Raw genomic sequence first — 7,148 nt, 5'->3', positions numbered from 1 at the left:
TGTTTCTTTGCACAAACGGTAGTTAATGCTTGACAGATATTGATATCGCCATGTGTAGTGGGAAATGCACTGATAATGAAAGCCAGGGAAAGTGTGAACAATATGAAAACACAGAAGTAACATAATTTGCTGCATTACTGAGTCTTAAAAAGACATAGAACAATGAGGCCATGTGTGCTTATTAAATGAGTGAAATGAATTGTTTAGAAGGCAACATATGCCACTATGTTATTTGGGATTTGGGTTACTGTATTAAAAGTTATCATACTAATTATTCATTTTGTTACTCGTTATGTCATACATTGAGAGATTTATATTCATATATGTATTACAACCTTTAAATTAGGGTATGAGATGTTTTTCAGGAAAATTAGGTTTAATGTTGATAATGGCAAAGTTATACACTTTGGTAGAAATAATATAAATGTGTGTTATACACTAAGGGGTATATTTATCAAGGGTCAAATTTGGAATTTGAAAAACTTCGAAATTCGAATTCAAAAAGACCAACCGAATTTAAGTTGAAGTTTTTTTTTTTTGGCTGAATAGGTCCGCTTAAGATCGAATAGGTCCATATTCAGCTGAATTCGAATAGTACGAATCTAAGTAATATCGCATTCGATCGAATTCGAATCAAAGTGTTTCCCAAAAAAACTTACATTTTTAAAAGTCCACCAATTGACTCCAAGTAGGTTTTAGGAGTCCATAGGCTAAAACAGCAATTCGGCAGGTTTTAGATGGCGAATGGTCGAAGTTGAATTTCTAAAGAGACAGTACATGATAAATTTCGATATTTGGACTATCCCTAGTCGAAGTACACAAAAAATAGCTTGAAATTCGAATTTTTTGAATTTGAAAATTCACCTCAACCCTTGATAAATCTGCCCCTAAATGTGTTGGGGGTTTCCTTAATTGAGAAGGATCTGGGGATTTTTGTAGATACAGTAACAAGTTGTCTAATTTCAAGCAGTGAAGTGAGCATAAGTTGCGATGAATTTACATGCATATGCAAAGGTTCCCTAGTGTCCCCAGCACCCAAGATATTGTACAGGATTCACCAAAAAAGGAAATATGGACACAATGGGGCTAATTATAAACACTGGGCAAATTTGCAACTTGGCAGTAACCTATAGCAACCAATCAGTGTCTGATCAATGAAAGCAAACCTTTGATTGGTTGCCACGAGTTACTGCCCATACTGCGTATGTAATAAAACTTCTTAATGAAAAAGTTAGTTTATTTACGTTTGCTCCAAAAGTTTATGCCACCTTCAAGCAGGCGTTAAAGGTTCTCAATGCGCAATTATGATTTGCAAATTTGTTACCTGTGCAAATTGTATTGCATTTCCCTCTAGTTTCTTAAAAAGGCATGTTCATGATGACTCTTGCAGAACATGAAAATTTGTTTATAATGTTCCTGTTTCTAATTTGAAGTATAAAAATGATTTTTAAAAAATCTTTGGGTTGCAATTATATTGTTTATATTCATTTTGCACCCATTCAGGAAGATTTAAAATCTATGAATTCAAGAGAGATATTATTTTTTATCCATAAAAACCAAATAGTAGGAATATCAATATAATGGCAAAAGATTTTATAGAGTAGAAATTAGGTCTTTTTTGTGAGAATCAGAAAGGAATCACATTATCTTATTAAAACATGTGAAAACAATTTGAAATTCTCAGACTCTGTTTAAAATCCGCTTGGGGTTTTTACGCTTATTTATTATCACATTTTCCCAAAAAAAATTGCTTTGCAGGAAAAAATCAGATTTGCACAATTTTTCCGGATTTTTCATCTGATTTTTTTTCGATTATTCACCCGAAAACTCAGATTTCTTATGTATTTTGCCAGAAAACTCTCAAAACTTCGGGGTATTGCACGAAACCCAGCATACATCAAAAAATCATTGGGACTTCTCCCATTGACTTAAATGCAACCTCGACATGTCTGAGATGCCGGATTTTCTGATTCAGACTTTTCCATCCTCGGGGTTTAATAAATTCTGAAAAATTTGTGCTTTTTTTAAAGTCCGATTTAAAAAAGAAAATCCCAATTTTTTCTTGATTTTTGCATTTAGAGTTTAGTAAATAACCCCCTATGTGTTAAGAGATGCCGTTGGAGTGATTTGAGATCTGAACACAATGGTACAATACTTTGAATTAAACAAATATGGGTCTGTCACCCACATTAGAGAAATTTGCCTGCCACCTTAATAGTCATAGTAATCACAATTTTCTGTGTTAAATTGGATAAGTGGGTTAAATGTGTTTAGATATTCGGTGTTAAACACACTAACCAAAGTGGCTTCATCTGTATACACACTAGCCTCTTGGTTCTGGTTTGGTTCTCGAATATATACTGTATATTTGTGTGACAATGGTGATAGCTGACCATATCTGTGTGTGTTATGGGATCTGCAATACAACAGTAGTGTTATTTTCTATATTCTAGAAAGAACTTCAACAGCCTGGGTGGTGGGTGGTTGGGTAAACTTAAAGTAAGCAACTGTGTGACTTTGGCCATTCCCATTTGTATTCTACTGTATATACAATAAGTATTTCATAATTGTGAAATATTTAACAACAATCAAAACAAACATACATCTAGGGTAAAAAAAATATTATTGGGACACACATGGAAAAATATCAGGACAAAGTTTAAATGTACTAGATGACTTGGCAGGCAGACTCACACATGACAAACATTACTATAGGCAGTTGTCAGTGGTTTAAAGGTAGCCTCTTGAGCTGGGGCAGCATTAGCTCTAGAATGATGATGTTCTCCATTGGGCAGTCTGACAAGTGAGTCTGGGATTGATGGATGCCAGGAGAATACTACTTTTCTTAATGTGTAATGCCAGATGGAAATTTTAGTGAACAAGATTTCATAGTCTGCCACTGATTTCCATGTTTTAGGGCAGGTCCAGAAAATCAAACCTGTGCCCTGTGCAAGAGCCTGTGTGCTTCCAATAAATCTTTCAGATCAAGAAACACTCTTTGAACTTGAGAGGTTGCAGTCATTTACACGTATTGCTGAAATTATTGCTGAAATAAAAAGGCTACTCCAACCAACAGCAAGCCCTGCCCCCTCACATCGGAAGATCAGTTCATAAGCTGATGGATTTTTATGGGGGTTTTTTTTCACTTTTATTCTTTTTGCAGAAGTCAGCAGGTTGGGAGGGAGGCTTAGCAAATTCTGTGATAGTAAAATTCCTGTTGTGTGTGGGGGGTTATTTTGCATCATTATGTATATGAAGAAGTGCTACTCTACACACACATTTGCTTTATGCAACAAAACAAATCCAGAAAATAATAAACAGGGAACTCAGAATTACATAGTGTAGGCTTTCCTGTGAGGCCCACGCACAACATTATCCAGTGTTTAAAAAAATCCTGATATAATTTCATATTACTCTTATTAAATCATGATTAAATTAAGTTATGTGTGTTGGGAATTGTAATTACCTGGGAAGATTATTTATTATTGTATTTAAATAGAAAATTATACTGTCATTGTAATAACTGCATTCATGTTTCTTGTTGATGCATTAACATGAAAACATTCATCACCCCTATGAATAAAATGAACTCTAGAAATGCTAATACTCACTTTAATAACTACAAAAACAACACTTTGCGCTGTTAACAATAAGCAATTAATTACAGGGTTTTTGGTTCAAGTATACTTTCACTTTGAGGAAAGAACTAAACTGAGAAACAGGCAGAATTTTCTGGAATGTTTAGTAAAAAATGTCAGCGAATATTTAAGAGCAGGGAGGAGGCCAACAGACAAAATGTGTCCCTCTAAGACAGTTTATGTATTTTACTGTGTGGATATATATATATTTACTGGCACTCACCTCCTATCTTGTATATAGTGAATTAAAGTGGATCTGTCACAAAAAACTGTATTAAAAAAGTCCTTTTCAAATTAAACATGAAATCCAAATTCTTTTTTTATTAAAGCAGTCATAGGTGTTGTAAACTCAATTGAAAATCTCAGCTGTCAATCAAATATTGTCTGCCCCTCCTCTATGCCTTAGGCATAGAGGCAGGCAGTTACTTTCACTTTCCATTCAGCACTTCCTAGATGTCACTGCTCTCCTCACATTCCACCATTTTCTTAACCATTTAATTGTGTAGCCAGTGTGTGGGGATGGATCATCGGGCCCCCCATTCTGGTGCACAAACAAGATTCTGAGATGATGCAAGGCTTGTCTTAATAACAGTGTCCACAAAATGGCTCCTGCCTGCTTGCTGTAATTAGGACATCCAAGAGTAAAGGAAACAACATTCAAATAATTTATACAGTGTAATTAAAGTTAATTTTGCTTGACTAATGTAATAAAAATAGGATTTGGATTTTTTTTGGGGGGTGATGGTTCCCCTTTAAATGAAACATTATCTACCAATGCAGGAAATGTGTACATGGATAATGTCACTCCAGCCAACTTTTGTAAACAACATCAATAACAACACAAGCTTGCAATTTAGTGCAAGCCAGTTGCATTTAGGGAAAACACATAAAAAGGCATCTTCAATGCAGGTGATCAAGGGGTCCAGCACCCCTGCAAAAAATTTTTATAAAATTGTAAGCTATTTTCCAATAGAAATTCATGAAACATTGTCAAAACTTTTACAATTATTTGTAAATGTAATTGCTGTCTGTTCTATGGGTCTGAACCTTAAAGGACCAGTAACAGTAATTTTTTTTTTTTTTTAATGGAAAAAAAAAAACACCAACACAGTATAAACTTTTAATTCACAAAGCTTTTATTAAGAATTTACTTACTGATTCTCTGCATGTGCTCCTCTTCTGAAACGGCGACAGGGCAATTATCCATTGTGCAGCGCTCGATTTCTCCTCCCTGCTTTCTATAGGAGATAGCCAGGGAGGAGAAATTGAGCGCCGCACAATGGATCGTCGCCCTGTCGACGATTCAGAAGAGGATCGCATGCAGAGAATCGGTAAGTAATTTCTTAATAAAAGCTTTGCGAATTAAAAGTTTAAACTGTGTTGGTGTTTTTTTTTTCGTTAAAAAAGAAACAAATTTAAAAAAAAAAAATTACTGTTACTGGTCCTTTAATACAGAGTAATAGGAGTCAGTTCTCACCCCCATGTCTGTTTATTAACTTGTTTGCAACTAGTTCGTTTTAGGAGTCAAAGCCAGGAGCGCAGAGCATGATAATGACCAGATTGATACTGCTTTCAACAGCAATTGCTTTTTAAAATAATTGGAAATGTTAAATTAATGTATATTAGAACACTGCATACACTGAGTTTTGTGGTGCGAAGGACCTCTTTCATTTAAGGGTTCTTATATTTTGCAACTTGCTCTTAATTGCATTCAGTTGACCAAAGCACTGAAACAAAGAACTGAATATTTGAATATTGAAATTAGGGTTTGGATTCCATTCATACCAAACTCTCAATGGAGAGTTTGCTATTCCCTAATTATTTATATACAGTACATGCAGATCAAACCAGTGACAAAATGTTCCCATTACAATTTGACTGTATACACCAACATGTCTTGCAAACTGGTCTCAAATGTCAGGATCCCATGTGCCCGGTATCCATGGGCTGATTTAGACCATTAAGAAATGTAAATCCTCATCCGCTCACATAGTCTCTGCGGTGAGGTCGACTTCATCTTTAGCACGAAAATCTCCAGCATCTTCATCTTTAAATGTAAGTGCGCGTTTGCTTGCACGCACACACAGGCAACAGGAGGGTTTTTTATGCAGAGGGGCCCGGTGCCTGTATGTTTTGCCACTGCATTCACTCATGCTTTTGAATCATTAAAGAAGACAGTATAGTCTTGTCTTTGGTTCATAATCTATCTAATCAGAGTTTATTACCTATAGCATTATTTAAAAAATAAGTTAGTTCACTGATATAACTACCAGGTCCAAGATTTCAAGCTCTGTTAATGAGAAACATTAGCTAACAATGGATCTTCTTGCAAAAAAATGGCAATTTTAAAATATGTCCTTAATGATGGAGCTTTGGTGTAAATGTATATAGATATGTATAATAGGACATATAAATACACACAGACATATATATATATATAGCAACAATACTCCCTAACATATATTTTTCTTCTATGACATTTTAAAAAATGATCCCTGGCAGTTTATTATGGAGAGCTAGTATTATTTAAAAAATGTTCTTAAGATGTTTCTTTGATTTGCTGCCGAGTGCTCATTGAATTCACTAATCCACGCAGATTACCATGCAGTTTCTATTTTTAGGAGTCCGTCTGGTACTGTGGCAATTGCAGATGATCGGATTACTGTTATATCAGCCATGCAAAATACATCAATGTTGAACATAAAAGCTGAAGAGCAGCAGCAGCAACAATGAATTAGATGCAAACTGTATGTTGTTTCAGAAGATTTTACTATGCTCTATTACAGTATTAATGCCAATTACTAGTTCTCCTTTTGCCTTATTCCTTTTAATGTGCAATACCAAATCACTTTCACTAAAACAGCTTGGTTTACATCAAGACTCACTATTACAACAGCTTTATATTCCTACAAGAGTGGTACAGTGCTTGAGAGATTATTGTATTTCAAGGTCTCCCTCTAGTGGTAAAAAAGAAATATACACAGTGCTAAAAAATCTATTTACCACTGTCTACACATGTCACAATAGAGAGAGAAACAACTAAGATGCTAATATTTTACACGATTAATTAATATAATTGCAGGAAATGTTGATCAATAGTTTAAAATAGATGAAAAAAGCCATAGGCCATGAGGAAAATCCAAGCAAACAAAAAGAAATAATCCAACTCAGTGTTAACTTTTTGACAGTACTAATTCCAGCAGGCATGGCATGTACAAGGCAGTGGTATATGGCTTTTCATTTTACTCATACAGAAGCCTTGAGCCCTATGCAGACACTGCATTTGTTATTATCCATTATTATTACTGTCTGGAACATGTGTATGTGCCCCCTTGTTTTTCCATCTGAAACCCTCATTAAAGTCAACTCTCCAGCCGTCTCCCAGCCACCTCCCAGTCTCCCAGACACTTTCACTGCAAACTAACCTCAGCTCCCCTCCTCACACTGCTGTTATATCCTTTAAATAAACATTGCAACAATCCAATGGCAAACTCTCCCTGCACAATTTTT

Source organism: Xenopus laevis, chromosome 1S (genome assembly GCF_017654675.1).
Source record: "Xenopus laevis strain J_2021 chromosome 1S, Xenopus_laevis_v10.1, whole genome shotgun sequence".
NCBI classification, from domain to species: domain Eukaryota; kingdom Metazoa; phylum Chordata; class Amphibia; order Anura; family Pipidae; genus Xenopus; species Xenopus laevis.
The sequence above is the reverse complement of the archived record's forward strand: the minus strand, read 5'-3'. Positions refer to the sequence as shown.